Consider the following 12,904-nt stretch of genomic DNA (forward strand, 5'->3'; position numbering starts at 1 on the left):
GTTGCATGGGAACCAAAGGATAGGGCCGTATGACATCTGCTTTTAATAGTGAATCATAGATCTCAGCATAGGGTACTGGTAAAGGTGTAAAAGACAACCTTTCATTTTCCTTTCGAGATCCTCTGAACTCTGCTCGATTAGTGTTTGTTTCTTCTTTCTTAACCCTTGGCTGGGTTATTGTAACACTTTTTGATGAATCCTTGTTGTAAGAGTTTGCATTGTTGACTTCATTCTCTTTTTTCCGGTACATAGGTCTTTTGGAACTAGACCCCTCATTTGATTCAATTTTGCCAATTTTCAAGACATTTTCAATGAGTTATCCAGAAATGACCAAATCTGCAAAATTTCTGGTTGCATTCCCCATTAGATGATTTAAATAAGGAGCTTTCAATGTATGGACAAATATTACTGTGGCCTCTTTTTCTGACAAAGGTGGTTGAACTTGGGTTGTTGTGTCACGACATCTTTGAGCATATTGTCTGAACGTTTCGTTATTCTTTTTCTCTAAATTTTGGAGAGTCCATCTATCAAGGACCATGTCTGTTACGTGGCGGTACTGCTCTAGGAATGCTTTAGCCAGATCTTTCCAGGATCTAATATTGGCTTTGGTCAATTGAGTATACCATTTTAAGGCTAGTCCTATCAAACTATCTTGAAAGCAGTGAATTAACAATTTCTCGTCTTTCACATATCCTGCCATTCTGCGACAAAACATAGTAATGTAGGATGAAGGGCATGTGGTACCGTCATATCTATCAAATTCGGGAACTTTGAACTTGATGGGGAGGATTAGGTCTGGAACCAAACTCAACTCACTAGCGTCAAACCCATAGAATGATTCAGTTATTTCCACGATTTCATTCGTTCTTCTAAGCTCCTGATCTGTCTGGTCAAATCTTCATTTACTTTTTCCTTCTCATTCAGCTCATTAAAATCTGGGATTAGATGCTCAGTATTAAAATCCCCTATTTTCACATCTGATATAAGTGGATTTTTGCTTGAAGATACAGGATCTACTTGTCGATTTTTATGTGGTTTGGCTTCTTGAAATACTGATGTGCGGGCATTGATTTGTTTAGGTGTAGTACCAGAGTGATAAATTGGTTCTGGTGGGAAACCTAGAGGATACATAGGTTCTTGGTCGAAAGATACAGGATTTTCATGCATTTTTCCAATGATAGCCTGCCTTTTAAACATGTCTTCTATTTTCTGCATCATGTTGTCTTGTGAGTTTGCAATACTGGATTCAATTTTCTCTAGCTTCATTCTCATTTCTGCTTGTTCTTTATTATGTTGTTCCTCAATACGTTGTATTTTATCCTCCATAACTCTCTTAGTAGCTTGTCTAGTACCGTAGTGATGTTGTATTTCTCTTTTGGCCAGAATAACTGCGATTAAAAAATCTTTTGATATTATTTTTTTCAAATTTTAATTAATGAATATAATTATACATAAAGAAAATAATGCAATGAATAATGAATGTATGCAGAATGCATGTATGCAAAAGGTATTGATCCCAAAAAGTTAACTGTCATAGAACAACTTTCATCGGTATACAAAAGTTTCTTTATAATAGTTCATAACTACAGATAAGGCGTAGCTTTCCTATTAAGCTCTATAATTTCTTTCATTAGCCATGACACCTTCTTTCCGAACTTAGAAACTGGATCAACGTGATGCTCAATTATTTTTGCTTCAACAGCTAGTTCCCCAACATATCTAGCAACTTCGCTCATTTGTACCATGGCCTCGAATACCATATTACTTCTTTCTTCACTTCTTTCTACATAGAAATCAGTTGATTTTTGCCATTGTTCATTAGTTCCTTCGAGAGTTTGCTCTAACTCAGTGATTCTGACTTGATAATTGTGTAGAGTTTTTTCAAGATCTCTAATGCATCTTCGCAGTGAAGTACTTTCCTCATTACTTTCTTTGAGATCACTAGGTTACGAACCTTTTCTTGAAATAATGACTCTTCAAGTTGCAAAATGTAAGCATTAAACTCTGAGTTTTTGTTTCTAGACTGATCCAGATCTTCTTCAAGTTTTGTTCGTGCTTCTTGCATTCTTTGATTAAGCTTCTGGATTTGAACATTCTTGTTTCTGCATCTTTGCATCCAATTGCTAGCCACTTCTTGCTCTACCTCAAGTTTGGTGTTGAAATTCTTTCTTTCCAGCTCCCATTTTTCTTTTTCAACATTGAACTCTTCAATCCTTTGGCCTCTGGCTTCAAGTTCAGCAATGAGATGGTTCGTTTCAGATTCAAATCTCTTGAACATGATATTTTTCTCACCCTCAAATTTATCAAGAATGTCACTCTTCATCTCTTCTAAATCTTTGGCTCGATCCCTTTCTCTTTGCATTTCATTCATGATCTCGCGATGTTCAGCTTTGTGTTTTATAATTCGCTCTCTTCTGTCAACCTCAAAATCTTCCATTTTTTGCTTTCCTTTCTCAAGGCTTTTGAGTAGACGGCTATTCTTTCCTTTCAGATCTTCAACTCGACTTTTCTCGATGTTCAATTCTCTGGTCATCTGTACTGTTGATCGGCTTGGTCCTGATGCTTTCTGGGATTTATATAACTCCTGGTAATTTTTCTTTAATGTTCTAAATTCACCATCAACTTTTTCTTTGTTTTCTCTCAACATTGTACATTGTGATGAATGAAAATCAATGTCAACACCCAACATAGCTTTATATCGTCTCATTTGCTCTAATTCTCTTGACCAATCTTCTCTTTCTGCTTCAAACTCAGCTCTCAGAATTTCAATCTCTGATGGAACCACCTTAATGCGGTCTTCCATAGAGATATCCTCAGTTTGGTCTAGTATAGGAATATTTTCATTTTTCCTGACAGATCTCCATTCCTCATAATCAGGAGTTAGCATTTCTTTTGCTGCTTTAGCTCGGATACAAAAAGTTGTTTTCCAAGCTGTAAAGGCTTCCATGATATTTCTTTTATAATTTTTACTGTGGAATGCGAACTCAGATGAATGTAATCCAGCAGTAACAGGTACAAATTGACGACCTTCATACTGTCTTATGACCAGAAGTGGTACATATCCAATTCCTCCCCACAATCCAAGCAGCATTATTCAGTTGTAATCACCACATTTGTAAAAGAATTCCCTTTGGATTTGCCACGGGGCTCGCCAAACAATGTCATTGCTTTGCAGATTTCGAAAGGCATTAATCCACATATATTTCTTAATTTCTTTCGGCCATTCTTGCTCCAGAAATTCTTTTAATGGTGAGTAATCCGTATTAAACCTTTTCTTTCCTCCAGCAAATGGATATAGATCCAAACATATAACAATTGGGTACACCCTGAGAATCGTCCACCTCCTAGCTTTCTAGAAGAGTTTAACGATCTGAAAGTCTCTGCTAGAATTGCAGAAGCAGGATTAATCTTTTTTGGTAGCTGCTCAAACAAATCTACTACTGCAGCTTCAATATATCCTAATACTTTTGGGAAGATGACCATACTATACATACCCAGAGCAAAGAGATCGAATCGTACTTTAGTGTATGGATGACTCTGAATAAGTTCTTTAATGTTGGTCCAAGCAATGCCTTCACTTTCGCCCTTTTGTTTTGTACGGGATACCACCCATTCCTCTCGTACTCCAGCAATCTTTGCTAATTTAACTCGAAAAGGTTGAGTTTTAATTGACTTTGAATAAATTCGATTCTCCAAAGCCCCTTCTATATGTAGCAAAGTTGTGTACTCTTTAATAGTAGGGACCAAGTCCTCTTTATTGAGAGTGAAGCAATTGTACCCTAGATTCCAGAATTGAATTAGGGCTCGAAGTAAGTCATCATCAACTTCAACATAGAGCAAATATGGGATGTCTCCGTAAGTCTGATAAAACTGCAACTTTTTGTTTGAGTCCCAACTTTCCCAAATGCTTCGCAAATCTTGCATATCATTTCTTTTTAGAGAAACTGGAGCATAATTGGCCAAGTCATATACATAGTCATCTTGCAGACTGTCTCCTCCTTGTCTTTGTAAGTCCTCAGCCCACTGTCTTACTTCTGAGTTTAGAACTATTTGATTTGAACACTTTTTATCCATGGATGAAGGTTTTCCAATGAGACAATTAACACGAGGATCAATGCCTTTTATCTTGTATGATGTTATGCAAACAGAAGAAATAAAGAACACACAAAAAGAAATGAATTAGTTTATATAAAAAAAATTTAATAATAATGTCTACCTAAATATCTTTATTTAAACATGCTTTCTTCATAATTTAAATAATTTAAATTCACATGTAATTTAATCGGTAAGAAAATAAATTAATTAATTAAAAGGAAAGTTAGAATTCATTTCTCCTGTGTGTACACCTATTTTGGATAAAATTTCGGCATGGCTTCAGATCGGAAGAGTTTCTAGGGTTTATTACATGCAGGGTTTAAGATATAAGAATAAAGGTACCCGAATTGTCCTTGTTAGTGCCCCTTGGGCTGTTAACCCTTAATCCTAGTCCATCACAAACTAAAGTGGATCGAGTTCAATTCGAGGGGATACACTTCTCTATGCCTGACACAGAGAATAAATTCTCACGAAGACATAGAGCATATGAACCCCGAAAGTTACTTGCTAGGTCTGACACGGAGAATAAATTCTCACGAAGACGTCGCTTTCACTTCCACTTAAAAGGGACAAACTCAATTATAGAGCTTTATGTTATGCAATACAAGTGTTGTGTGTGAGGAGAAATATTCAAACCTCTGACAGAAAAATAAATAATGAAAATATTTGCAAATAAAATGAAATATATATAAATACTATAAAAATAATAAGTATGTAAAAAATTTGAAAAGAAAGAATTATAAATTAAATATATGAATTTTTAATTTATAATTAATAGAGACAATTTATAATTGATTTTAAAAGTTTGACCAGCGGTCCCCAGCGGAGTCACCAAGCTGTCGTAACCGATTTTCGTCCGGGCACGAATTTTTTTTACTTAGCGGGAAAAGTGATGTTTAATAAATGTTTTTTTTAATATAATTTGGGAGTCGCCATCGACCTTTTGGGTTAGGTAGGTCGAATACCTAAAAATTATCTTTTAAAAGAGTTTTAAGAAAACATCAGTTAAAAGATGAACTGATATGCGTTTATAACCAAAAATTCGTTCTTTTTAATAATAAAAAGGGATTCGTGGTCGGTTACGTTTAGGGAAGGATTAACACCCCTATAACGCCCAAAATTGGTACTTTTTAATTATAAATTGTCTCTATTATTAAAAATTCAAAATATATTTAATTTATAATCCTATTTAATTCAAATATTTTTAAGAAAATATATTAAACATAAATAAGATATTTACTTATTTAGAAATATCAGAAAAGGACTTCTAGGTGCCTTAAGACAGCTCTTTTCTTCGATATTAATAAATATTATAATAATTTAAATAAAATTAAATTATAATTTTTTTATAATATTTAATTTTAAAATACCAGAATAGGACATCCAGTTGTATTAAGACTGCCCTTTTCTTTGATATTGAAAAATAAATAAATATTAAAATATGATAAAAAAATAATTTATGTAAAATCAAATTAAGATTTAATATAAATTATTATTTATTATATATATTTATATGACTATATAATAATAATAAATATAATATTTAAATATAAACAAGTAAAATTAAAATATAAATAAACAATAATAAAAATAAAATTAGAACTATATATTTAAAAGCAGTAAAACTTTATAATAAATGAAAATATTTAAAATTAGTGACTAAATTATAATCTAATAAAATTAAATACCTAATTCGTAATTAATTATTTAAAATTACAGGGATTAAACATGCTATTCTCCTTATTTATTAATTTGGTGACTAAAATAAAATTATATAAAATTCATATATCAAATTAAAATAAATTGAAATATGTTGTTCGGGGTTTAAAATATCAATTATTAAAATTAAAGGACTAAATATGATATTTATCCTAAATATATTATTTTAATATAAAGAACTAAAATGAATAAAATTAAAATTAAAGAACCGAATTAAAAGGATTATAAATTGATTTAGTGACTAAAATGTAAGGATTACAAATTAGGATGGCTGCGGAAAGGGTTTAACTTTTAGTTAATTACAGATAGACCCCTCCCCAAAACGGCGTCATTTGGGGAGGGCTATTTAAGCCCCTAACCGGCTAGATCCAAGTACCCTAAACCCGATTTCACCCTTCTTTTATCCTAAAAAGTTATGGATTTTCCTAGATCTAAGGAAAATACCTTCGGTATTTTTGGTTCTCAGGCGCCGTTTAGGGTTCTCCGGTAAGGTAAACTCTTCCTTCTCTCTTCTCGGTTTGATTGCTGGTTGTTGTGAGTTGGTCTCTATTTTTTTTGTATCTTTGCTCTCTATTTGGTTGCTCTGTAGCTGTTAGTTGCCTCTGTTTTTCTTTGCAGGTTCGGTGGTGGCTTTATAGCCATCACCGGCGCTTGTCTCGGACCGAGTAAAAGAGTAGAGTTCGGTGAGTCACCGAACTTCCAGTGGTGACTCACCGTTGAGGGTAACGTGTGCGGCTATGGCTTGGCCTTCTGGATCCTTCGGTTGGCGTCGTGGCAGCGTGGTAGCAGAGGTTGGCGAACGGCGGCCGCGTGGTCCCTAAGGTATCATTACCCTAGGGTTTGTTCTGGATGAGTGTGGGCCGTTGGATCTCTCAGATCCAACGGCTGTGATGCTGAGGCGGCTAGGGTTAGATGATACAAACCCTAAATTGGGTTTAGGGTTTCTTGATGGGTTTGGGCCAGTTTGGGTCATCAGGACCCATTTGTAATTGGGCTTCGGCTTATGTAATTTGGGCCTGTAATATAATAAAATTAATAATAAATAATAATATTAATAATAATAAATAATAATAATAAAAAACCAAATGTAAAAAAACTAGTGTCTTCACCCTCCGTGAAACTCGATCACACGACCTCAAAGTTAAGAACCTTGCGCTCTACCAACTGAGCTGGACAGTCATTTCCTAGACAATATGAAACACTATATTATATATCTAATTGATTGTACAAATGACGATTGACTACAATTAATTTAGAATTGTGCAGATAAAATGTGTCAATTAGAGCATGTTTTGACGTCGTTCCATAAACGAATTAAAAGAAAAAACAGGCTCAACAACTTTGTAATATTTTAATAACATATATAAAAGTAATAAACAAAACTGTCCATGTATTTATTTTTATATTCGGCAGCTTGCTTTTAGAGTCATCCCACTGGATTGATAGCTTGTTCTCTATATATCATTATTTTATTTATTTTTACCCTTTGTAGAATGAATAAATTTTGTATATTTATCTTGCTGCAAATTTCTGATAAAACCTTCTCTTTTATCTTCCCCAGCCCTCTGTCTATCAGTTTAGCTCTGCTTTTATTTACTTACACTCCTTTTTCCTCTTGAAAGGGTGAAAAAGTGAAAGAAGCCATGGAAATCAACCCTCCAAAGTCTGGAAAACAAAATCAGATGGAGATGATGATGCAGGTCGACAGGCTCCCCGAATTCTACGGGGTCTACAACGACGTTGTTCAATTGCCCCAAACCGAACTCGTCGGTGCAACCAATGTGTTGCCGCATTTCGGTTCACCTACACCACCGCCATTCATAAACTGCCAACCACTGTTTCTTTCTCCGGTTCGACGCCGGTTCAGGAACCAGCAGCCGCCGCTACCCCGGGTTTCTTATCTTCCCCGGGAAGTGCAAGTGGTTTTGCCGAAAACAAGAACTCGACGGCGGCGATGAGGGAGATGATATTCCGAATGGCGGCAATGCAACCGATTCATATAGACCCTGAATCGGTGAAGCCACCGAAGAGAAGGAACGTGAAGATATCAAAGGATCCTCAGAGCGCGGCGGCCAGGCACTGACGGGAGAGGATTAGTGAGAGAATAAGGATACTTCAAAGACTTGTTCCCGGCGGAACTAAAATGGACACGGCATCGATGCTGGACGAGGCGGTTCACTACGTCAAGTTCTTGAAGAAACAAGTGCAGTCATTGGAGAGAGCTGCGACTAATAACAACAGGCCAAGTACTGGGATAGGGTTCCCTGTCGCAATGTCAAACGGGAGTTTCCTTCCATATCAGCAGCAGTCAGGAGATGCTAAGTAATTAATTACTAGGTTAAACTCATTTTTCTAGACTTAAAAGGAATATAAAAAAGAAACCAGGTAATCATTGAATCATGTTGTACTGCTAATCAAAAAATTCTTGATAGAATACATGTATTGTTTTGTTCCATGCATGTAACTCTTATAATTGGTGTCCAATGGCCAACTGTATATCAAATGCATTATGCTTCTCCTACAATGAAACAAAGAAGAAGAAGTTAACAATGGGGGGCAAAAGTGACGAATCCTAGACGAGAATTGACAGTTGCGCTTTGGTAGAGTCACACGCTTTGCCCTTTGGAAAACATACAAACAACTATGCATGTATGAGCGGGGTTGACAGCCTAATGCCCAACAATCTATCTTTTTGTTTCTTTACTTTTAAAATATCTGGATAGACATTTACGGAGAGATTATCATATATCATATATTTTAATGATAATATATTTTCGTCTCTCGTTTTCTCTTAAAATTTTAATTTGTTAATATAAAATTTTATATCCATTTCTGCTAGAGGATTCATCTTAGAATGATTAAATTTGTAAGGTGTATATGCATTATCAATTACTAAAATAATTCTGAACAAATATTATCTTGTGAATAATAAAGAAAAATTAGGATCTTAGTTTTTTTTGTTTGACTGGTATATTATAATACATTTCATTAGCAGAATATATTTTAAAATCTTCTAATTAAATAAATATTTTTATAAAATTTAATTAATTGAAATATTTAAAATACTTAAAATTAAAAATATTAGTTCTTTAAAAAACTAATAAAAATTTTTAATAAGAAAAATAAATATTTTTTAAAAATTGATTAGATTCACCCTTTTTAAAAATTAGATTTGAATTTATAAAAATAGAAAAGAATATTAGAGACTGAGAGAGGAGAGAAATGCATGGGAAAAGGCACGTGAAAGACTGGCAAAGCGGTGGGGGAGGATATTGCGGTGGTTTTCCGGCATTCGCAACACCTCTTCACGTGATATGCAAATCCACGTGGTCAATTCATTATCTATATATTTAATATTCTGGTGTTAATGTTATCTAAACTACTCCAAGTTTTTATATATTGGTTTTCTTTTCTTTTTCTTTCAACACCAATAACAATTTAGTTTAGATATATAATGTTTTCTATAATGTAATTATATATTATGACTTCATTATAATTAAGAAATTATCACATGTTTTAACCAACAATCATTTGGTCTCGCAGGATGAGACACTATTAAGAAATTTAGAAGTTCGATTGGGAGGATTGCTTTTGTCTCTATTGTACCTAAACTAGATTAGCCGATCAATAAATTAAATACTAATGATTAATTAAAAAAATTATCACATGTTTCTATTTTCTAAACCACAAAACTAAAATTATTTGTTAATTTATTTATTTTAGTTTTTAAACTTTCAATATCTATTATCTGTATAACTAAGAATGAATTTTTATTTATTATTTAAATTTATATCTTCTAAATTTTTTATATATCTTTTTAGAAATTTGTATATTCAACATAAAAAAATATATCTGCAAACATGAATCCAAAATACATTGATTATTTGTCTAGTTAAGATAAGCACTTTTGCTTTCTTTATTATGCCTATAAAATCTTTTTAATTTATCCCAAAATTAAAATTTAATTACATTACTTAAATGATATATGATTTAAGAAAAGAATAAATTTTAAACTATTGTATATAAAAATGAATGTAAATTTTATGTTGAATATACAAATTTCTAAACAGATATATAAAAAAATTAGAATAGACAAATTTTAAATTATAAATAAAAAAATAAAAAACTCATTCTTAGTTATATAGATAATAGATATTGAAAATTTAAAAACTAAAATAAATAAATTAAAAAATAAGTTTATTTTTTAGGTTTAGAAAATAGAAACATGTGATAATTAAGGTTATATATTTAGATTTTAATATATTTAAAATTTATTTTATATAAATTTTAATTCAATTTTTTCACGCCATCAATATATTTATATTACTTTCATATCATGTTTATAGTTTATACTTATGACATATACTATATTCTAATAATTTGTTCTAATTTATAATCATATTCTATATATAATATTAAAAATAGCCTTTACATATTTACAAATTTGAACATATTTTTCTATTTTCAACTTATGATATATATATTTAAATAATTCAATAAGATAATCAAGCAAGCCTCCGTAAATGCTCCACATGCTTTTTTTTTTTAAATATTTGTTTAGAGTTAAGTTTTGAATAGAGAACGTAAGAAACCAAAGACAAGGATGGGCAATATTAGCTAGAATAATGCAATGGGTCAGATTGTCTCCTAAAATGACGAATGATTTTTGCTATGTTAGTAAATAAGGATTGAGTGTGAATACAATTAGAGTGGCAGCTGAGTTGTTGTGAATTGCGTGAGGTTGTTGAGTGTTGCAAGAGTGTGTATGTGAACGTTAACTTTCTGTTATGAGGTTGTTATAAAGTTGTTATGAGTCTGTTAAGCTATATAAAAAGGGCATTAAGCCTTCACTGAAATGTGTGGAATTAATGATCACTTTTCTCTGAATTTATCAAGTGTTTAACCTAGATAGTAATTCATCATGGTATCATTCGCCTTCTGTTCCTGAGGTGCTTTGCTTCGCTTCGCTGCTGGAGGAGATGGATTCTTTGGCTGTTAAGACCTTCACTCACAAGAAGGTGAATGTAATTTTTGATGAGTCGAATTTTTTACGCAGCAAGTTCTGCTGATTGTTCATAGCCACCGAATCTAGCGGTTGTTGACTGGCTCGTTGCAGCCTCTGCTTGCGTTTGTAGTTGATGCAAAAGGAGAATCTGAGCCAAACGAGTTGTATGGTGACTTTGTAGCACAAGATAGTGCACTGGCATTGTGGCTGATATCAATGATCAGTTCTCATATGCTTTCTCAATTTGTTGGGGTAGAGATAACAATGGTTGTTTGAAACAATGTGTTGCAGTTTTTTGCGAATCGTTCTACAATGACAGTCATCAGCCATCATTATAAACTTCAGTCCCTTAAGAAAGGAGATGATAGCATGAGGACTTATCTTACTCAGATCAAGGAGGTATATGATGGCATCGTGTGACAGTGCGATCTCCACAGTTGAGCAAGTTGCCAGCATCTTGAAAGGTCTCTCCAGGGACTATCAGCCTTATGTTGCCTTCATTACCACAATGAAAGATTCGTTGTCACTTGATAAGGTGTGCTCCTTGTTGATTGATGCTGAAACTCAAACTGCTGGCTTTGATGCTCGAGATGATCAGTTTCCAATCAGTGCTCATGTAGCTAATCTGAGTGTTGGTTCCAAATCAAGTAACACAGGTTCCTATAATCGATATGACTATCGAAATGAATATGGCTATGCTACTCGAGGACGTGATCGTGGGAGGCCAAGGGTTCAATGCCAATTATGTGGCAAGAATGGCCACCTAGTGGTTGATTGCTGGCATCGTTTTGATAAGAACTTCTCTGGTAAAGTTTCTGGTTGTGCTTCATTCCGAGATAGCTCTGGTAGTGTTCACTGCTCCAATCTTGAAGCTGTAGATAGTGTAGCATGTTCCTGTTGTGCTAAAGGACATGCTGAAGCTCATGCTGTTACAACTCCTAGTGGTTTATGGGTGGTTGATTCTGTTGCATCACATCATGTAACTCCTGATGCTTCAGCCATTGGTCATAAGGGAGACTTTACCGGTCCAGGTAAATTACTTGTTGGTAATGGTGTGCCCCTATCTATTTATGCTACTGGTAGCTCTATCTTAAACTTTAATTCTTGAGCATTATAATTAAATGACTTGTTGCATGTGCCTAAGATAACAAAAAACTTGCTCTCGACGTCAAAGCTTGCTAGGGACAATGGTGTTTATTTTGAGTTTCGAGCTTCGAGTTGATGTGTTTGAGATGAGAGGTCTGGTGAAAGTATGTTACATGGTGAAGAATGAGGTGGCATTTATTTCTTTTAGTTGGATGCAGGTGCTAGGAGTAGTGGTCAGGAAGAAGCTTACTCTACACTTACTTCGAATAAGCTATATGAACTTTGGTATAGGCGATTAGGGCATCCTGCATATGGGACCCTAGAGCAAGTTTGCAAATCATTAAATTTACTTTTGATAAGTGATAACTCCGTAAAAAGACTTAATTTCTAGTCTTTTCACTTAAGTTATTGCTCATCTAAACAAAGTATGCACATCATTTTAGTTGCATTTAGGTTATATTTGCTTGTGGTGGATAAGTTTTTCTTCGGCAAGATTTATTTGGTTTAACTGATGCTGCTGAGGAAAAAGGGGTTGTAAGGATTGTGTATGTGGAGGAAACTTACAGAGGAAGAACATTTCAGTCGCGACAATGTAATTTTCAAGGGCCAAGGGAACGTAGAAGAACGTGAGGAGAAGATTTATCTCACCAAGGTAAGGTTTATCTGAAAAGTTTGAAGCGGATACGAAAAAATCGCCTATGTCACATGCCAGCTGGATGACCTCCTTCACGTGCAAGTAAACCCTAAATATTCTAATAGCGCCAATTACCTTTCCTTTTTAGTCTGAACAAGATAGCAACGGTTATTTAAGGAATCTCCATTCATGCGAAACCCTAGGAGATTCCTCTCTATAAATATACAACCGTAGCCGCCAAAGAAGGGAGGAAAGGAAGAAGAGAGAAGAACTTTGCTGAAGGTGTGAGCGAGCAACTGCAGTGCTTTCCCACCATTTACCAACCGAACTTCCTTGGTGTCTTCCATAGCAAGACTTTAGCAGAG

The 12,904-nt window shown here is 34.1% G+C and overlaps 1 pseudogene; it reads left to right on the forward strand.

The window, feature by feature from the left end:
• The first annotated feature begins 7,457 nt into the window (after positions 1 to 7,457).
• LOC120138289 lies at positions 7,458 to 8,140 on the forward strand (annotated as a pseudogene).
• The last annotated feature ends 4,764 nt before the right edge of the window (positions 8,141 to 12,904 follow it).

Source organism: Hibiscus syriacus, unplaced genomic scaffold, assembly GCF_006381635.1.
Source record: "Hibiscus syriacus cultivar Baekdansim isolate YM2019G1 unplaced genomic scaffold, ASM638163v2 tig00110683_pilon, whole genome shotgun sequence".
Lineage (NCBI taxonomy): Eukaryota > Viridiplantae > Streptophyta > Magnoliopsida > Malvales > Malvaceae > Hibiscus > Hibiscus syriacus.